General features: G+C 44.3%; 1 long non-coding RNA gene across 2 annotated transcripts in view; it reads left to right on the top strand.

Annotated features, from left to right (window-relative positions):
* The window catches only part of LOC114050512, a 62,331-nt gene that overhangs the window by 6,596 nt on the left and 33,969 nt on the right, over positions 1-21,766 (top strand). For both annotated transcript variants that reach the window (XR_003570016.1, XR_003570015.1), the window contains exon 3: positions 9,843-9,930. This is a non-coding gene — a long non-coding RNA (uncharacterized LOC114050512). The remainder of the gene's footprint in view (positions 1-9,842; positions 9,931-21,766) is intronic.

Raw genomic sequence — 21,766 nt, 5'->3', positions numbered from 1 at the left:
TGACTCCCAACTGCTTTCTGTTTTATTTTCGATTTCTAGTTTATATATGAGTGAAGCTCAGCCCTGAAATCGTATGCCCTGCCCCCTCTACCCAGACACTGGGGTTGATATGAGACTATCCTTGTATGTGATCCCAAACGCCTTCATTCTTCTCCCGGCCCAAATACTGACTGTCTCTGCCTTGTTAGGGAGGCAGCCTGGCCTGGGACGTGGCCTGGGGACCAGCCTGGTTGGGCTCAGACAGACTCAGGCCCAGCTTGGCTATAGCTGGAGATGCTGGGGCCTGAATTTAGCAATGGCAAAGAAAATCTTTGCCTGGATAAAATGACTGGTCCTGTTAGGTACTGGAGCATCACATTTAAACCAAGTCCCAAAGATCTGGGTGCCTTTCAGACTGTGTCAGGTTTCTGGGGATTCCCTACCTTATTGAGTCAGAGAAAAGTTTACCTTATGATAAAACATTTTTACAATCACCTCACCAGGCCTGATGTTTATAATGTACTATTATCTAATTGTGATAATATTAATATTTACATACAAAGTCTCAGGAAGTCAGTAATAAGTGTTATTAGTCCCTCTTCAGAGATGGAAAAGGTAAAACTAACCAAAACAAGAACTTGGAAGCCCTTTGTAACCATAACCTTCTTTCCAAGTCAGTCATTCAGCAAATGTTTATTGAAGGTACTTAGGAAAACAATAGTAATCACGGTTGTCCAGCACAGCAGGATAGACTTGCCTCTGAACACTTGTAACTCCTGGGCAACACATTCCATTGAAACTGCCTGAGCTCAGCAGCCTGGGTTTGGTGAGTGGTTTCTGATCACTGAAGCTGCTAATGCTGGCCAGCCCCTTCACCAGACACTCAATGGGTGGCTGATTTGATGATAAGTTAACAGTGATAAATGGCAGCAGCGTAGCAGCATTCTAACATGGCGGTTGTTAGGTGGACTGCTGGTGTTTCCCACACAAGTCTGGGAATGCTGTATAAGGAAGAATAGTCTGGAAATACTGTGTAAGGACTGGAGCCCATGCAAGGAGCCTGAGGGCCAGGGGCTTGGGACCTTCCAGGCTCTAGAAGGAGGCCAAGCTGCTTTTCTCCCCACTTCTTCCTTTTCAGGGCTGTCTTGTATGACATTGGGGTGGTTGGAAGGAATGTAAACAACCCTCTGAAAGAGGAGGCAGAGATTATGTTGAGGATGTATTTCAGGTGTGTGGAATGAGAGCAGAGAGCCTTGAGTCTGGGAATCATTGGCCAGATGAGTGTTGACCATTGAGTTGTGCCTGTGATGGTGGTGGGCAGTGTTTGTGATTGGCAGTAAATATCTATATACTCTGTGCCAGCAGGGAGCAAGCAGCACTTGCTAGATTCCATCTAGTAATGCATTACTCAATTGTAAATACAGCTGAGCTAACCTCTGGATTTCTGTACCTGAAGGAAAGTTCCTTGGGAAGTGAGGAGGGGTTCATCAGGTACCCTCACACTAAAGATTTGGTTGCTGGGCCCCATGGTGTAACACCTGAGTTCAAAATTTGCCCTAGACACTTCCTACTTGAGTGACCTTGGGAAAGTCATTTAACCTCTTCCTCAGTTTCCTCAACTGTAAAATGGCCATTGTTGTCAGACTCAAATGATGTAATATTTGAAAAGTTCTTAGCCCAGTGCCTGGCATATAGTAGGTGCTTAGCCAATGCTGATTGCTTTCTCCCCCTCACTCATGCACTTCTACAAGTTACTAAGTGATGTTGGCTAGAATTCCAATGCACCATATGACTAAGACAGTTTTCAGTTAACAGATGTTAGATGGGCCTCAAGCCTAAAAGACTGCCTTTGGTAATAGCAGAGGTCTTGAGGCAGAGACTGAATAGCTAACCACCTGTAGCCTGTGTCATGGAAGGCATTCCTGTTCGTGAGTGTTGAGTAAGATAGACACAGAGGTCTCTTTCATTCTGAGTCCTGAAATTCTGTGGTCGAGCTTCTGAGCTCTTCTCAGGGTGTTAGGAATATACAATGTTTGAGTCAGTCCGGTACCTCCTGGAGTCCCAACACTGCCTGCTTTAAGGGAGAGGTTTAATGTAGTGACCTCCAAGTCATCGTCATCATGAACCCCCATTAATACAAAATTATCGAGTATCTCCCCAAAGAGTGCTTATTTACTTATTTATAAATTATATACCTGCACTAATAATTAAGTACAGAATAAAAGTTACAGAAATAGAAGTCTAAAAGTCTGAGAAAATGAAATGATGTTGATCCTGGAGTCAATAGGAAGTTACTGGAGTTTGTTGAGAAGAGGAGTGACCTGGCCATGTACTTTAGGAAGATCTCTTTGGCAGTTGATTGGAAAATGAATTGGAGCAAGGAGAGACTGAGAGCTGGCAATGAAGACTCTATGGAGTACTCCACCACATTAGCACATAGTGATGAGCTCACTAATGTAATGAAACATCAATAAGAGAGAGGTTTGCTTCTGGGTTTCTGTTCCCTTGGGCGTCCCATTGGTACGTCCAACTCAACATGTCTAAAACCAAATAAATTACCTTCATCTGGTGAACCCCTCTCACTTCCCTCTTTCTGTCAATGACCCAACCATCCTGCTTGTCACCCACTCTGGGAACTTCTGTGCTATCTCTGACTTCTCCTCCTCCTCTGCCCCTCATAGACAATCAATTATCAAGTTCTGGCTACCCAATCCTCTCTTCTTCATTTCCACTGCCACCAACCTAGTGTGAGGCCTGGGTTACTACATATGGGTCCCTAAGTGGTCTCCCTATTTCCAGTCTAGCTTAACATAATATTGCTGTGAAATAGAAACCACAGAGCACAGCTTGGGGACTGGATGGGAGTTAGATTTCCTGTAGATGTGAGGTCTTGCCGTGTGTTCCTGTGCATGGATAACATTATGCTAAGTTTTTCAAGTTCTCCAACATTTCAAAGCCTTTATTTTTTTTAACCAAGATGTTATTTTTTTTATTAGTTACTATTGAGTCTGTAGTTATGACACGTGTATATCTTCATTTGATCATGCCAGACAAATCACTAAGCAACACAAGCCTTCTGGAATTGCTAAGTGTTTCAGGTAAAAATAAAATAGGCATCTCAGGGAGATATCAGTGAAGGTTCTGTATTTGGGCCACATTACATCAACATTCTAAAATTCACTTCTAGGACCAACTGCCTATTGTTATTTTTCTTCTTCTTTTTTAATTTCAATTCTCAATTTTCTCCCTCTCTTTTCCCTGCTCCCTGACCCAGCAGGAAAAGGCAAGAAAGACAAAACTTGTCACAAATTTGGACAGTTATGCAAAACAAATCCCCGAATTAGCTTATGTTCCAAAAAAAGGAGGGGGGGAAGAAAATATGCTTTAATCTACACTTTGAGTCACTCTTTTATCTAGAGGTGGAAAGCATGTTTTATCATGAGTCCTTTGGCATTGTGGTTGGTCATTGTGTTGATAAGAGTTCCTAAGTCTTTCAAAGTTGATTATCTTCACAATATTGTTGCTATTGTATAAAATGTTCTGGTTCTGCTCACTTCACTTTGCATCAGTTCATATAAGTCTTTCTAGGTTTCTCTAAACCATCCTCTTCAGCATTTCTTACAGCATAATGTTCTTGTTCAGCCATTTCAGTCATGTCTGACTTTTTGTGATCCCATTTGGGGTTTTCTTTGGCATTGATATTAGAGTGGTTTTCCACTTCCTTCTCCAGCTCATTTTTACAAATAAGGAAACTGAGGCAAATGAGGTTAGGTGACTTGCCCAGGGTCACACAGCCAGATAGTGTCTGCCACTTCCTCCATGCCAGGCACTCTAATCTACTGTGCCACATAGCTGCCCTTACAGCATAATAGTATACCATCATCTTCAGATGCTATAACATAATCAGCCATTCCCCTTCTCCATACACACCTCCTCCTCAGCTTCTAATTCTTTGCCACCACAAAAAGAGTGTTCTCTGTGTGTGTGTGTGTGTGTGTGTGTGTATGCATTGGTCCTTTTTCTCTTTGATCTCTTTGGGATGAGATGGGATGGAATGGTTGCTGTCCTTGGTTCTTGACGAGGACCAAAATGACATCACTATGTTAGAGTCAAGTTACAGTGTGGCTGATCAGATCAACACGAGCTTGGAATGTTCTACCACAGATTGGGCACAAATGGCCCATGTGAACATTAGGGGTGGAGTCTATTAATTTGCTCATTTGGTGTTTCTTTTGAGCTACTTCAATTCTGCTTTGCTCATAGAGCACAGCACCTTCTCTGATGTGGGCATGCCATGCTAGGTGGTCCTATGCCAGTGTCTCCCATGTCACACAGTCAATTCCAAAGTTAAGAGAGACCTTGAAAGTGTCTTTGTTTCACTTTTTTTCTGATCACCATGTGAATGTTTGCCCTGTGTGGGTTCTCCATAAAATAGGAGCAGCTAGGTGGATCAGTGGATAGAGTACCAGGCTTGGAGTCAGGAAGACCTGAGTTCAAATCTGACCTCAGATACTTACTAGCTACGTGACCCTGGGCAAGTAATTTCATCCCAGTTGCTTAAAAAAGTCCTCTCTTTGGGATATAGATCCAGTAATGGTATCACTGGGTCGAATGGTTATGCACAGGTTAATAGCTTTTGTGGTATAATTTTCCAAAAATGCTTTCCAGAACTGTTGGACCAGTTCACAGCTCCACCTCTAATAAATTAATGTACATGTTTTTCCACAGCCCCTCTAACATTTGTAATTTTCCTTTAAAAAAAAAAACAAAATAAACTTTGTCAATCTGTTGGGTATGAGGTGGTACCTCAGAGTTGTTTTAATTTGCATTTCTCTATTAGTGATTTAGAGCTTTTTTTTTTCATATAACTATTGATAGTTTGGATTTCTTCCTCTGAAAACTGCTTAGTCATATCCTTTGACCATTTATCAATTGGAGAATAGATCTTTTCCTTATACATTTGATTTAATTCCTTAGATATTTTAGTAATTAGTCCTTTATCACAGAAACTTATTGTAAAGATTTCCTAGTTTCTTGCTTTTCTTCTAATTTTAGTTGCATTTGTTTTGTTTTTGCAAGACCTTTTTAATTTTATGTAATCAAAATTGTAAATTTTACCTCCTGTGAACCTCTCTATTTCTTGCTTGGTCATGATTTTTTTTTCCCTATACATACATATGACAGGTAATTTCTCCCATGCCTCTCTAATTTGCTTTTGATATTATATGTACCCATTTGGATCTTACCTTGGTGTATGGTATAGGTGTTGGCCTCTACAGAGTTTTCATCAGACTGCTTTCTAGTTTTCCCAGCAGCTTTTGTTGAATAATGTGTTCTTGATACAATAGCTGGGATCTTTGGGTTTATCAAATACTGTTTGTGTTTGCTGTGCTCATTTGCTTCTATATATAATGTACCTAACCTTTTCCATTCATTAACTTATCTATTTCTTATCCAGTGCCAGATTGTTTTGATAATTATGACTTCATAGTAGAGTATATAGCACCCTTTTTTCCCCATTTCTTTCATTAATTCCCTTGATATTCTTAAATTTTTGTTCCTATGAATGAATTTTATTATTGTTTTCCCTATATCTACAAAGTAATCCTTTGGTAGTTTGTTATGACATTGAATAAAGAAATTAATTTAGGTAGTATTGTAACTTTTATATTAGCTTTGCATATTTATCAGCAATTAACATTTCTTCAGTTATTTAGATCTGTCTTTATTTGTGTAAAGAATGTTTTGTAATTGTGTTCATATAGTTCCTGTACGGTCTGTAATACTGCCTGTACTGGCAGGTAAACTACCAAAGATTTAATACTGTCTGTAGTTATTTTAAATGGAATGTCTCTTTTTATCTCTGCCTGCTGGATTTTGTTAGTAATCTACAGAAATGCAGATGATTGATGCGGGTTTAATTGCGATCCTATAACTTTGTTAGAGTTATTAATAATGTCAGTAAATTTTTTCAGTTGATTCCCTAGGGTTCTCTTAGTAAACCATCATATCATCTGTAAAAAGTGATAGTTTTGCTTTCTCTTTACCTATACTTATTCCTTCAATTTCTTTTTCTTGTCATTACTATAGCTAGCATTTCTACTACAATGAATATAGTTTTATAGTTTTCTTTCTCTGTTTTGATTCTCCCTAGGTTTAGTTATCAAGGCCATATTTGAGTCATAAAAAGAATTTGGTAGGACCCCTTATTTACCTATTTTTTCCTAATACTTGATGTAGCATTAGGATTGTGTTCTTTAAATATTTGGTAGAATTTGGTTGTAAATGTATTTGCTCCTTTTGGGGGGGGGAGTTCATTTGTGTCTTATTCAGTTTCTTTTTCTAATTCAAGATTACTTAAACATTCTATTATCTGTTCTGTTGATCTGGACAATTTATATTTTTGTAAATATTCATCTATTTCATTTAGGTTGTCATTAGATTGTTCATTTCTTGGCATATAATTGGGTGAAATTGCTCTTAATAATTGCTTTTATTTCTTCATTGGTTGTGAATTTCCCTTTTTTCATTTTTAATACTACTAATTTGTTATTTCTTTAGAAAAAACACATTGATTAATGGCTTATCTGTTATTTCTTTTCTTTTTTGTGGAAAGGGGCTCTTAGTTTTATTTTTGAAGCCTCTTTAGTGATATCCACAACTCTTCCAAACCCAGAGAGACTAGTTTGAGAAAGTGTATTGTAGTTGCATGGAGCAGTTCATTGTTCTGGTCTATCCATGCTGATAGTGTGTCTGTCTTGGACCCATGCCTCAGATTCACAAGGAGGTGGGGCTGGAATTGAACAGAAATAGATTGAGGGGGATTGCATTTGGGAAATTACTGAGGATTTTCAATAAATCCAAGTTGTGCACTCTCTCTGTCTGTTTGTCTCTGTCTCTGTCTGTGTCTGTCTCTGTCTCTGTCTCTCTCTGTCTCTCTGTCTCTCTCTGTCTCTCTGTCTCTCTGTCTCTCTGTCTGTCTCTCGTATACACACACACACACACTCACACACACACACACACACACACACACACACACACATCTGTCTGTGAATCATGGAACTTAATATTCTCCAAAGAATTAAAATTGCAGATGGACCTTGGGGCAATGGAAAAAATCTATAACATAGGGATAGGGGCTAGACCAGACATCTCATTGGTACAGAGAACTGCCAAGTGAGGAAACTCTGTCTCTTCATGCACAGCAGCCCCTTCTCTGCAACTTCTAGTCTTAAATTATTGCCCAGAGTGTTGAGAGGTTAAGTGTTTTGCAGGATGCATACAGTTAGTAGGTGTCAGAGGTTGGCCTCAAAGCAAGGCCCTGCACACTGCCTCTCAAAGAAATGGTGATGGTCGTATTTAAGTTACAGGACACCATCAATAATGGCTGCCAAAACCCACCATTGAGGAAATTCATGATCATGAAAGGACTCGGGCCAATCATATTGAGGAATGACCAATGGGCAGCCCATGGGAGGCAAGGGACACATGGCATGTTAACAGAGCCAGAGGAAGCCTCCAGCATGTGGGTGGGACCCTCATGGAGAGAGAAAAGGGAACAAGTTGACACCATCTCCATCAGAGGGTGTACCTGTATCTGTGGGACCTTGGATGTGCTAAGGTCTTAAGGCATAAAGGACCCGTCATCTCGGGCCACTTCTTCATCCCCATCCACCCCCCAGGAGCCTCATCCTAAACTTATCAAATGGTCCCCTGTCACCTACCAAATAAAGCCCAAACTCCTAGCTTGCCATTCAAGGACTAAGAAGTGGTCACAGCCTACCTTTCCCATCTTCTCTCCTACTCGTTACCTTCATATACCTCATAGCCCAGTTGAATTGGACTGCTCACCATGTTCCCTCAACATGTCCAGCGCTTTCCTGCCCCTCTCCCCATGCTGTCCTCTCCACCGAGAGATGCACCTGCCTAGTTCCTACCCAAGCTTTAAAGCCCACTTCAGAAGCTACCTTCACTATTAAAATGTCCCAATCCCTTCAAATAGAGTCATCTCTCCTGCTCCTGAATTTCCATAGAATGTTGTGCCTTTTTAAAATTGCAAAACCTACATTTTCCAATTATTTTCCCTGTAAGACTGAGTCCCAGGAAGGAAAAGAAGGAGCCAGTGAGTTGTAGTTCTGGGCCTTATACCAATGAGCCACTTAATGGATATTTGTAGAAATCCTTCAGTTGGCCCTCAGCAGACTCCTGGAAACTACACTCCTCTTTTCTTCATGGAGAGCAGAATGGTGTGACTGTCTCTTCCGAGATTTCTAATTACATGTTCCCTGTGAGGCAGCTTGGAGTCTTTGGAATACCAAATTTGAAGGCCAACATGAGCAGCGGCCCTGCCAGCCAATGGGTCTAGGAATATATTGAGAATACCCTATTGGTTCGTTCAACGATAATTAATGCTTGCCGCCTCCTGCTGAGGTAACTAATAGCCTTATCATCCAGAACCTTCGAAAGGAAAGCAGAAAGACTGGGCCAGATGCCCAAAGCCACTGTGGAAGGAAATGTCATTTCTAAGCCATGAGAAAAAAAGTTTTGAGAACCATTTCAAAAGTGATAGGTACGGCTTTTGTGAAATGCACGGAACAATAGAAAAGAGACACCCAATTTTAGAGTTTATGATTTTGACTTAATTTAAACAATCTGACTTTAATCTATAATAGATTGTAGCTATATAAAAGTTGATACTATTATTGACTCCATAGACTTTTAGAAAAAAAGCAATGGGGGTTTGAGGAAGTCAGTCTAAGGTGTATACTGCCAGTGTAAGATATGATAGCCATGTGACTTGTCTAAATGTAGCTTGCAAGCGGCATTGATGGGTATCATCTGAGGTTTGGATAACACCTGAGGAGAAGAGGGGAGCCAGCAGGCAAGCTGAAACTGGGCTAGGCTGGGCTGGGCTGGATTGTAATTAGACCTTTCTGCCTCAATACGGCTAGTCTTAGGGGTACAACAGATTCAAAACAAAAAACTGCTTCCGGGCCGCTGGCCCTTAAAGGTTTGAGGGTTAGCCCAGGCGCACACCCACAAGCTTACCTGCACACCAAATTCTCATTGCATCATTGTACGCAGTTTCTTTGAATGTTGTCTCTCCCACATCACAGACAGAACCAAGTGCCCTGAGGAAAAGCTGGGCTTTCCTGATTGGAATTTGCAATCTCTTTAAAGTTTATTCTTTCCAAATTCTTTACATGGGTGGAGCTTTTGAAATAATTTCATAATCTGAGTAGAATATCCATCCCACTGTTCCTTTGGTCTGTGGAATATAATGGAATATAAAGGAAAAGGTCAGAGTCACAAATCTATTACTTGTGTGTGTGTGCATGCACATGGGGGCACAGAAGCCATTTATGAACACGAGAGTGCAGGTCCCTCATTCGTGAGAAGAGTTGTATTTGAGTAGAGGCAGTGCATTTTACCTTCCCCAGAGGGAGAGAAATCACTGCCCCTTCCTTGTCTTCCTCAGCATCTAGTGCAGTCTCTTGGACACAACAGATGCTTAATAAATGGTCTTTGGAACAATTTTCTACTCAATGCATTTGCAGGTACTTTCATACAGCAGGCACTCCATCCACACCTGAATTGAATTGCAGATGAATTGGAATCAGCTCCCACCTCTTACTCTGGAGCTCTGGGCTGGTGAAATTCTGGTCTATTGACCAGCCCAAATGTGCAATTCATGGTATCATTTGTAAATTAAACTAGTCACCCATGATAGAAAAGGAAAGGAATCATCAAACATGGGAGTCCCTTGTGAGACCCTGCTAAAGAACTAAGCAAGCACAGCATTGACCCTTATTTTAAAAAGTGGTGTTAATGACCTATCAAGTGACCTACTCATACATTCTCAGGAACTACGAAGAAAAACTGTGAGTTGTTGGACCCATGATTATGAAGGCATCCAGAAGTTAACCTTGGAGATTCATTGCCCGAAATTTGGTGAGTCTTGTTTCCTAGGCTGTGGATGGTACTGTCTGCTCCTCACACTTGGCCATGTCTCCCTGTGGGCTGTGGTTGTCATGCACAGAGCACAGCCATGTACCAGAATACCAGATGGGGAGATGGGTTCTGTCCTCCGTGAGAGCATTCTGTAACTAGAACACGCAATGCTGATTACAGCCCTTCCCAAAGGGCACGAGAACCCAGCCCCATGGCCCATATGCCTCTCTGACTTTTTGGCTCCTCCTTATGGTTTGATCTAAGTACCCTTTTCATGTTGTATTTAGCACATGTATCTTTTATATGAAAAACTTTATACACATACTTTCGTGAATTTTTCATATCCTGTCAGGTCATTTTAAACTATAACCAGTCTTCAGGTTAACTGTATCCAGAGTTGTATTCAAATGTATCTGGTCTCTTATCAATGTGGGTCTTCCACTAGTAATGCAGATCAAGGCCCTTGGTTTTCTAAATGAAATAAATGTCTCTGGGACAGTCTGAGACTCTTGTTCACAACTCTTGTACACAAATACACCATGGTGGGAGGACACCCTTCATTCTTGGGGCCTTCCTCACATTCTCTTTTTTAAAAAATAGTATTTCATTTTCCCCCAATTACATGTAAAGACAATCTTTTAAACATTCATTTTTAAAAATTTTGAATTCCAAATTTTCTCCCTCCCTCCCTCCATCACTCCTTCCTCCCTAATATGGTAAGCAATTTGATATAGGTTATATGTGTACAATCATGTAAGATATATTTCCATATTAGTCATGTTGTGAAAGAAGAAACAGACCAAAAGAAAAACACACACACACACACACAAAAGTAAAAAAATAATATGTTTTGATCTACATTCAGATTCCATGAGTTCTTTCTCTGGAGGTGGATAGCATTTTTCACCATAAGTCCTTTGGAATTGTCTTGCATCACTGTATTGCTGAGAAGAGCTAAGTCATTCACAGTTGATCATTATATGGTATTGCTGTTACTGTGTGTACGCTGTTCTGGTTCTGCTCACTTCACTCGGCATCAGTTCACATAATTCTTTTCAGTTTTTTCTGAGAGCGTCCTGCTCATCATTTCTTAGAGCACAATAGTATTCCATCACAATCACATGCTACAACTTATTCAGTCATTCCCCAATTGATGGGCATCCCCTGAATTTCCAGTTCTTGGCCACCACAAAAAGAACTGCTATAAATACTTTTGTACATGTGGGTCCTTTTCACTTTTTTTTTTTTTTTTTTTACTTTTAGGCAATTGGGGTTAAGTGACCTGCCCAGAGTCACACAGCTAGTAAGTGTCACGTGTTTGGTCTGAGGCTGGATTTAAACTCAGGTCCTCCTGACTTCAAGGCTGGTGCTCTATCCACTGCGCCACCTAGCTGCCCCCTTTTCACTTTTTTAAAATCTCTTTGGGATATAGACTTAGTAGCCTCATGTTCTGTTGATGGCGAGAGGAGGCCAGTGCATCTTCCCCATCAGTTTTCTCTCTTGATGACATTCTTTACACCCTTTTTGGCCATTTCCTTATTTGTAAAACATTACAACCTGCTCATGTCCATGTCATGTCACGGAAAAACCACCTGGGGTCCCTGATCCATCTTGCTTCCCCCCACCCCAGCCCTCTCTCCTCTGGCCCCAACATCCCCAGGGATGGCCAGGCAGGAAGAACCCCTCCCCACCACTACTGCCAGGTACCTCACTGCCTCGTTTGGGCTAATTAATGACTCATAGGATTTGGGTGATATGTGATTGCCATCTCCATTCCTTCGGATGCAACAAAGGACCTCCAGACCTTACCCTCAGCCCTGCTGTCCAAGGTCCTGCAGGTCTTACCATCTCCAAGTCCTCCAGACTGTCGTCTTGAGTGCCTAAGTAACTTAAGGAGCTCTGGGCCTTGCTAAATGCCCCCCAACATAACCTTAGAATTCGGTGGCTCTTCTACCTGCCCTGCAGAGGGAAAGAAAACTTTCTTTTATGTGTTTCCTCTAATAAAAGTGTGAGTCATTGAGAGTAGGATCTCACTAGCTTTTTTATGTGTATGTCCAATTCTAGGGGGCAGCTAGGTGGTGCCATATTTAGTGCATAGAGCGCCAGGCCTGGAGTCAGGAAGGCTCATCTTCATGAGTTCAAATCTGGCCTCAGGCCCTGGGCAAGTCACTTCACCCTGTTTGCCTGAATTTCCTCATCTATAAAATGAGCTGGAGAAGAAAATGGCAAACTCCTCCAATATCTTTGCCAAGAAGACCCCAGATGGGGCCGTGAAGAGTCGGACGTGACTGAAAGCGACTGAACAATGACAACAAAGCCCAGTACTTGGCATCCAGTAGACACTTAATACATGACTCTTCACCTCTGCACATGTGTCCCTCAGCACACACATTCAGCACCTCCTACGCCTGGGCACTAGGCTGGGTACTAGAGAAGCAGAGAGATACAAAACAGAACAAAGATGGGCCCTCTCCTCACGGCGCATCCTTTCAGTGACTCAGGTCAGTGAATTTGCTGCTGTTGCTGTTGAATCACTTTCAGCCGTACCTGATGCTTCGTGTCCCCATCTGGCTGGAGAAGACAGACCCTCGGAGGGCGATGGTCTCTGCTCTCTCCCTGATTCACAGCCTCCATTCAGCATTTCTCTCCACTGCTTTCCTGTCCTTCAAGGCTTATTTTTCAGGAATCCAGAACTAAAGTGATGGTGGTCCTCAGCCAGAGCAAAGGATCATAGGACCCTCTCTCAGGAGGTTATCTGGACCCCTTTGGCACCAAAGAGTCTGGGGAAGACTGTGGGACAAGCCTTCTTGGAAGAATGGTTTTAAATGCATAGAATAAAATACAAAGGATTAAAAAACCCAACTTTATTTTGAGATAATGATATAATTTTTATCCAGATTCACAGACTGTCCTAGAATCTATTCATGGACCATCTTGGAGGTCAGTGAACCCCAAATTAAGAAATCCTGCTCCAACACTAGAGAGGCCCTCTGAAGCTGTCTAACCCACTCCTCTTATTTTCCAGATAAGGAAACTGAGTCCTAGGGAGCATTGATGGGCCCCCCACTCTGCTGGGGCTCTTTACCTCCCCCAGGGCAAGGGGTGCAGGAAGGAGAGTCAGTGGTAATAAACAGCATCTGGGGATGCGAAGGCAAGCATCACACCTTCCCCGGCGGCTTGGTGCCAGGGGGCCACAGGCTAAAGCCCCCAAACACCTTTTCTGTCGGTCTTTCGTGGCCCAGCTCACGTGGAACCCTCTGAAGTGTGCTGAATACTCTGCTTCTACCCAAACAGAAATTGTGCCAGCTGGAGTCTGTCTGTAAAGGAGGGCATCCATGAATATTTCATTCTGCTCCACTGTTACACTCGGGGCTCCTGGGATCGAAGCCTCGCTCTTCTTCCAGCTCAGATGCTAAACGTGGCCCAGCATAATTAGCCAGCTAATGAGAGGCCTCTCTTCCTCTGCCTGTGACCCGGCAACAGCTGATGGTCAGGGGGCTGCTCCCCAGAAGCCCCTTGTTCCCCTCTCCTCAGACGGCCTCCTCTCCAGGGGCTTGGGTGTTGGAGAAGCCAGCTGGGCCCTCACTGAACTCTGCCAGAGCTGGCCTGGGTGGGTGGGGCTGCTTGGGTGGCTTTCAAAGCCTCAGGCCTCCTTCCTTTCCCACTGCTTTCTGCTGAGCCGAGCTGGGCAGTCAGGGAGGGACAGGATCCAGCTGCCTTTGTTAAGATGGTTTGACTAAGTCCAGAAGCCACACCCTGTTTAACCGGTGCAGGACATGCTGTCCTCTCAGACCCAGCCCTTTGACCCAGGTTTCCAAGAGGCTGAGCCATGTGTGAGTCAGTCTGGGGACCCTTGGGTGCGGGGACACTGTCACTCGGTGCTTTGGGAAATGTTTGGATGGTTGATCACAATTAAATGAGGAGCTGGGGGATTGCCATCGGGAGACAAAAGGGCATCGGCCAAAGAGATGGGGAACCGGCCCCCAATGTACACGTATGTCCACACGGTGAACGCCCTGCCAAAGGCGGGTGGGTCACAGAGTCGGGGTGACCCGACTTCTAATCCCACATCTGGGCGAGTCATTTTAGACCTCAGAATGACCTGCCTTGGAGGATGTGAGGGTCCAGTGGGATGGTGTCCATGTGGTGAGGGAAACTCTGGTCCCAGGCTTGAGACCAGGTGGCCTTCGTGTCCCCACAGAGCACAGCGGTACCCTGAGAGTGTGTGAGGTGCCTCTTCTCCGCTGTTGGCACACATCCCCCTGCTGCACCCCCATTTGTTAGGGACCTGTGAGTAGCGCCCCATTCACTCAACACTGGGCGGTCTTTACACAGGGATATTTAGGGAACAGGTAGTTATGAGGCACCTGTTATGTGCCAGGTACTGTGCTGAGTGCTGCTAGAAGATTATCCCATGAGATCCTCACCACAACCCTGGGAAGCGGTGCCACTGTTATTATCCTCATTTCATAGTTGAGGAGGCTGGGGCAAACAGGTCAAGTGACTTGCCCAGGGTCACACAGCTAGTGTCTGGGGCTGGATTTGAACACGTGTCTTTCTGAATCCCCACCAAGCTGCATGACTTCATTCTCTTTTCCAAAGACACGGCAAGAACAGACACAAACACGTCCTCTCAAGCCTGGCCTGCTACGAGTATTGGGAGCTCGGCACGGTTCCTGTGTGGTGCTAATCCCGCCGGCTTTACCTCCGAAGGTAGTGTTGCTGCCGGATGAATCCTTCTGCCGTGCTGGGGCCCGGTGGTCCTCCCTGAGACGGCTCCTTACTTCTTGCTCCCGGGGGGATTGGTTCTTCACTGGCTATGGAACCCAGCTTGGCCTCAGATTCCTAGATTCCTGTGGCTCTCAGTCCTTGCCTTTGAACCTGCCAAAGGCAGAGCCTCTACTCCTTACATCTAGAATGGAATAGACCATGGAGGGACCACGGCCCCCCGGCTCTTCCACTCAAAGCGGTATCTCTCAGTGGATGCCGTGACACCCCCAAAGAGCAGAGGAAGATGTGGAAGGATTCTGCTTAGGCAGCCAATAGAAAGCGATGTCTCCCAGCAAGGCCCACCGGAGCCAGTTAGAGAATGTCCGCACATGTTCTAGTCTCTCCAAGGCAATTTCCTTACATGTTATCACAATTCTTCAGAAGCAGTTGCTTAGCACCCTGCACATGGAGACGCCGTCTGACAGGGACTGCGTAGGAACCAGACTCCATCACACTAGGGAGGCAAGCCTGCCCCCAGAATGCCAGAATCTTGGGCACAGCCCTCGTTGCCCTGCCCTAGTTCCAAGTCTGGCAATTATTCAAATCCAAAATCTTGTTTTATTTTGTTTTAAGCCTTTAATAAATTATTAGAACAAATGGAAACTTGGCATAGATTTACTAAAACTGTTGAACCAAAACACCAATCTTCAGCTGAATTACATTCGATTCTAGCTGTGACCTTGGTTAAATGCTCCTGTTTTGGTTTACTCTGTCTCTCCACTTGGATTATATACTTTTCCAAGGCAAAGATTGCCTCCTTTGGGGCAGCTAGGTGGTGAAGTGGATAGAGTACCAGCCCTGAAGTCAGGAGGATCTGAGTTTAGATCTGGCCTCAGACCAAATACTTGACACTTACTAGCTGTGTGACCTTGGGTAAGTCACTTAACCCCAATTGCCTAAAAAAAAAAAAATTACTTCCTTTGTTACCCTGTTTCCTTCCCGGGAGTTCACCAGAAGTGTCAACATCAAAGAGAGATCCCTCTGGACAGCATGTAAACTTAGAAAACCACAAATTAACATTATTTATATTGCATTGTATTTTTTAAAAACTGTTAAACATTTCTCGGGGATTTTTAAATCTGGCAGTAGAACTAGGGCATTTACACATAGGGAGTACACCACCCTCCTCCTTTTCCCCTCTCCCTCCTCTCCTTACAATCCTATACCAAGATTACAAATAGGTTACCAAAGCCCCACAAAACTAAAGGCCAACTTGCTACGCTACAGGCCATTTTTTCCTCTTTTGATAACGTGTGATGTCTTCTAGATGACATTCGAGGCAGTCTGGCTTAGTGGACAGAGAGCACAACCTAATCTGGGCTCAGGTCCTCAAGTCCGCCTTTGTGACCCTGAACCAGTCACTTAACTTGATAACTCTAGCATCCCTCAAGGACTGTAGGTTAAAGCAAAGGTGTTGGCTCTCTCTTCCGTTGGGGGAGGGGATTTCCTCACAGAGCTGATGACATCACAAGTCTTGCCCCCTATTTTCGTGCCCCCCCAAGTCTCCTGGAAGTGATGTTGCTCAGCTTAGTTCTTACACCATCATCTGAAAAGAGTGATTTCTAAAAGAGGAAATCTACTGGGTGGCGGGATTTGGGATGGGATGGGCTTTCCTGTCTAGTAATTCCCTTATTTCCATCTTAGTGATTAAGGAAATGTCATGGAAATTCCCTTTTATTAAGATTAATAGTAAAGGAAACTGGACACAATCCCTGCCCCTCCCATTCTTAAAGGTGTCGTTTTGGTCAATTGCCGCCCCGATGATGTAAAATCGGGTCACATGTTTGGCCTTAGAAAGTAACCAGCCGTGTGCTCAGTACTCTGTCCTTCCACACGGTATTCACTGGACTCTCCATTGTGTTCTTGTCTTTCTGTGACAACAGTATTTTGTAGGTTACAGGAGAGTATTAAGATTGCTCTAAACTGTTGCTTCCCTCTGCTTCTTTTTCCCCTTCCAGATTGTATCTCAAAACTGAAAAAAATCCCATCTTTGGCCACTCAAACCCAAGAGCCAAAGGCTGGATCTCTAGAAGAGACAGCATTGTTCTTTTGTTGAACAAACGCAGAAACTCGGTAACTCAGGTTTAAAACCATGAAATCAAGGTTTTACAGATCAGGCAGCTAGGTGGCTCGGTGCGAGGAGTTAGGAGGACCTGAGCTCAACTTTGGCCTCAGACACTTACCACCTATGTGACCATGGGCAAGCCACTTCACCCTACTTGTCTCAGTTTCCTCATCTGTAAAATGAATTGGAGAAGGAAATGACAAACTAGTATATTTGCCAGGAAAAGCCCAAATGGGGTCACGAAGAGTCGGACACAACTGGAAAACGAGTGACAAATAATTTCACCTACCTCATAGGATTATTGTGAGGATCATATTTGTAAAGCACTTAGCATAGTGCCTGGCACATAGTAGGTGCTCTGTAAATCCCTCACTCTCCCATCCAATCAGTGCCAGGTTTTGTTGACTCCACATTTCTGCCCTTTTCCCCTTTTTTTTCACCCCCACAGCTACCCTCTGACTTGGTTCAGGCTCACATCATTTCTTGCTAGGACTATTGTAATTGTGTCCTGACTATTCTCCCCCTCCCTCCAGCCTTTAATCCGTACTCCACACAGCTTTCAATATAATATCACCAAGGCTCGGGTCTGCCCATGAAGTCTTAGCAGTAGGCTCAATGTAGCCAGGGGTCCAAGGAGTTGAAAAACACAAACAAAAACCAAACAAAAACCCGTTGATACTGCTTATTTTCTGATGCCCTTTGTTTGGCTTTCCAAAAAGATGACAACCAGCAACATCGTGGTGACCTCTCACTCCACATGATGTGGCTACAATTCTGTGTTGGTTTGTCTGTTCTATTTGTTCTGAATGGAGATGCTCTTGCCACCTTTCAGGTGTAGTCCCAGAGAAAATCGATCAGATACTTTAGGAAGAGAAGGGGAAGGCAGGGGAGGAGAGAAATATTTAAACTCTGAGTCCGTGCTTTGCCCTCCTTCCCCTGTTTCCTCTCCATGAACTTGGCCTGGGCATCTTTCTAGAAAGGAGAAAGACCCCAGAGAAGAAAGACATCTCCCACCCTCTGTGCATGGAGGAGATTCCCTTGTGTTGGTTTCTCTCCAGGCCGTAGTTGTTTCATGCCAACCACGAAGTCCACCTCTGTTGTATCCGTAGTTTGCTTTTGTATGGAAGGGAATGGAAGGGATGCCATGCTACATTATTGCTGATGGCCACACTGCTCTATAACAAACCAAGACAGCAAGCCAGCTCTCTCTTTTATTGTCCATAAAGTTAACACTCCTTTTTAGAGAACTGAACTCTTCCAAAGCCAGCAGAGGAGAACCCTTCTTCACTGCGAAGAGTTAAGATGATGACGACTCCCCCCATTGAAGACCAGCGCAGTAAAGCCTGGCCCAGGGGGAGGGGCCCATGCTGCTATTTTCCTCCTGCCTGAGGGCTACTCATGTGCATTGCTCTTCTGGGCTCTTTGGCAGCATTGGGAGGAGCAGTTCAGATCTAAGTGAAACCCTGCCCTGCCCAGCCAGAGAGGTCCCAATGGAGGGCAGAGCTCTCTTGGGAGCAGGCAGGGGAACCGCTCTCTTGATAAAGAAGGAAAGTTGAATAAAACCTGATAGATCTGGTTCGCTAGGACTAACAAGTCAAGTAGAAGCTAAATCCAATTTGAAACACATTATAAGAAGCTTTATAAAAACATGATAATGGATACAATTCAGATGCAAATGTTGGTATCTGTGAGCTCTGATAAAAAATGAGCAAAAACCTTTGGATGAAGAGACTATATTCCTTTAAACTAAGCTCAGCACCTTGAGGTAAAGCTCAGTGGCCCTGCCCTGGGTCCAGGCTGCATGGCTCAAACCAGGTGGCTGGTCCATCCTTCATCATCTGTCTGAATACCCCACCATTTTGTAGGAGGAAGTAGGTTTACCTAATCAAAACCAATGAGTATGAATTACAGGACTTCACTGAGGCTCTGAGGTGAAAGACATTTCAGTGGCCATGGAATCCAATCCATCTCTGCCCGAGAATCCCTGGACCACAGTCACCCAGCCTCTGCTTGGAGACCTCCAGTGATGGGGAGGGCCCACCATCCCTACAGGCAGTTCATTGCCCTTTGGATGGCTCTCCCTGCCTGGAAGTTCTGCTTTACATAAAACCTAAATCCACCTTTTGGTAACAATTGTTCATTACCCTCTGGAATGAAGGAGAGTTAGTCTGGACATGGGACCGCCCCATGATGGTCTTCATATAAAACCTCCATTCCCTTCTGAACATGCTCAGATTCTCCCAGTGACCCTCATATGGCATGAATGCTAAAACCTGCACCACCCTAGTTACTCTCCTTTGGGTGCTCAAGGTAAGGCCAATTGTAGTTTGGTTTAGGACATGGGGTCATTGCCTTTTTGACATGTCATGGACACCTCTGGTGAAGCCATGAGAACCCTTCTCAGAATCATGTTTAGAATGGCATAACATAAAATAGGTGAGATCACAAAGGAAGCCAATTACATTGAAATATATTGAAATATTTCTTATCAAAATGTATTTAAAGAGAAAAGAATTCCTGCTCTGGAATGAGTTTTCCAACAAATCTAACTGAAAGGGTTCAAGAAGAGGTCAAATGATGGGGATTTTTGCTGAGCAGGAGGGTGACAAGGGGACAATGGCCAGTGTTTGTTAAGGGAGACATCTCAGCATCATCTCCAAAAGGCTCCAAATAAAAAGCTGAATGAACTGGTCCAATAGCAGGAATTTCCCAAGCTCCCTTGTGAAACCCCTTGGCCCCCAAATGAATAACTGGAAGCTGGGGCTTTTGTTGTCTTGTACCTTCTGGAAAGAGGTGGGGAGGAGGCTTCCAGGGTGAGCATCTCTAAAGCCAGATAGATTTACTTAATTGGAATAGGTTGGTTTTTATTTGTGTGGTGTCTGTTAATATTTTTACCAATGGAATACAATATTCAGAGCATCACGTCCAGAGCAGACGCCTGCCTTGGCCTCTGTGTAATGCAGATGAAGACTCCCCCTCCCTCTGTACTTTCTACTCAGATTTGTGCCTCAGTGAAACCCCAGGTCAGCTAGGCCTTTGGCTGCCTTCCAGGATTCCATTAGACAGACAATGGGCCTGCCTGGCTTGGAGGCACCATGAGAGGGATGCCTTGTGTTGTCTTCTCAGTGGATGACCCTGTCTGTGGCTTTGGGCTGCTGCTGGTGCTGCTGTTGGGAGTGTGTGTGTGTGTGTGTGTGTGAGTGTGAGTGTGTGTGTGTGTGTGTGTGTGGGGGGGGGGGGGGGGGAGGGAACCAGAGGCAGGATTTGGATTTCTCCAAGCAGGGAGGTGTGCAGCCCCATTGTTCTGCAAGTGCTGGTGATAGATGACTGAGCCAGCCATTCCCCCTTAAACTTGCATGGAAATTGCATTTCTTTTCCCCCGAGTCTTGGAGATTTGATTTTTCCAGGCTCTCTGCAGCAGCAGCAGCTGAAGTCAGATTGTTTGTCAAACTCTGTCCCCATCTGGAGTCTCTCGAAGTGCAATGATGAGCTCCATCGGATGGAAAGTACCGAGGACCTCTCTGAGTTTTCTGGGACTCCTGGATGCTTTCATGCAGCTAAGATTAGAGTCGGTGGCCAAATGGCCCACTGCAATAATTGGAAGTGTCCAAAGGAGCCTCTGAGCTACAGGCCAGGTTGCCTTGTTCTTGTTATTGAAGGGAGGGGTCTTTGGCTCTGCTTCGTCCCTCCTCTGGATAGAATTGCAGGAGGCTCTCAGAGTTGACGGTTGGAGGGACAGAACATTTCCTACGGGAAATGACTTTTTGATTTAATAACCAAGCCCAGAAAATATTGAAGTGAATATCAAAAGGGGTTGTTTGAACCTTCTGCATCTGTTCAAATTCTGCTTTTATTGCATTGATTTACCTCTAGTTGCTTGGTTATAAACTCCTTGAGGGGTCCAGTCACAAGACTTGTGAGGAGCGAGCTCTCAATTCCAAGTAATTGAATCAAATCTTTGTTCCGGCACCGAAGAGAAGAGAATTATCCTAACCTCAGCATGGCTCTGCGAGCAACTGATACTAGCTGGCCTGAGCCCCTTCCCAGTGTGTGTGTGTGTGTGTGTGTGTGTGTGTGTGTGTGTGTGTGTGTGTTGGGGGTAGGTGGAGACAGAGACAGAGTAGCCTACACATCCATAAATCAGCTCCGGACCCCAGGAATGTGATATTTACTTCCTGGGCTTCGATGGCTGATATACTTGCAATTGGTTCATTCAGAAGTATGTGGATCTGCTTCTTCTAGGTTGGTGCACTTGTAAGAGTCTCTAGTTTTCTTTGTCTGCTTCATCACAAACCTCACAGCCCCTCACTGTGGAGGGCCACCCACAAGCATTCAGGAGGCTCAATAGGGTCATTTGCTTGGATAACAGTTGTTTGCCTCCCTCTAATGAGTTATGTTACTTCTGAGAAAATGGACTGAATCAGTTATCAGAGCCACACTGGCAGCTCTTCCAAAATGGCAGAACCTGACAGAGATTGCCCTCTCTTGGCATAGCCTTTAACATGCCAGGGTCACCCTGGCGCCGAGATAAGGCATCAGAATGGTTCTTGTTGCAGATATAGCTGTTACTTCATGTCACAAAGACAGTCCCAGACTGGGAGCCAGGGGAACCCTGATGTCTTTTTGTACCCTTGACTGAGTGACTTCCAATAAACCCTGTAGTTTGGTTCATATCCCATTGAATAGGGGAAGAAAGAAAATGACCACTGGATTGGCCATCCAGGGATGCAGAGAAGAAATGAAAGAGGATGCAATGGGTCAGTAGGGACAATAGCATTTGTAGCAAGTCCACTGAGCTGGTTCCCAGAGAAGTTATGGATGCAAATGACCCAGACCTGCAGAGTCTGATAAAGAAGCCATTAACAGGATTATAGAAAAGACACTGAGGTGGCCCTAGAGAAACCTGTGTCTCAGAAGGTTATCCCAGAGACACCAGCAGAAGCTGCAGGTCAACTAACCCCAGCCCCATACATACCATCTCTGAAAGGAGTGGCTTTCAAC

The sequence above is a fragment of the Vombatus ursinus genome, unplaced genomic scaffold (genome assembly GCF_900497805.2).
Source record: "Vombatus ursinus unplaced genomic scaffold, bare-nosed wombat genome assembly UNPS02014799.1, whole genome shotgun sequence".
Lineage (NCBI taxonomy): Eukaryota > Metazoa > Chordata > Mammalia > Diprotodontia > Vombatidae > Vombatus > Vombatus ursinus.
This window is presented reverse-complemented; position numbering and strand designations above follow the sequence as displayed.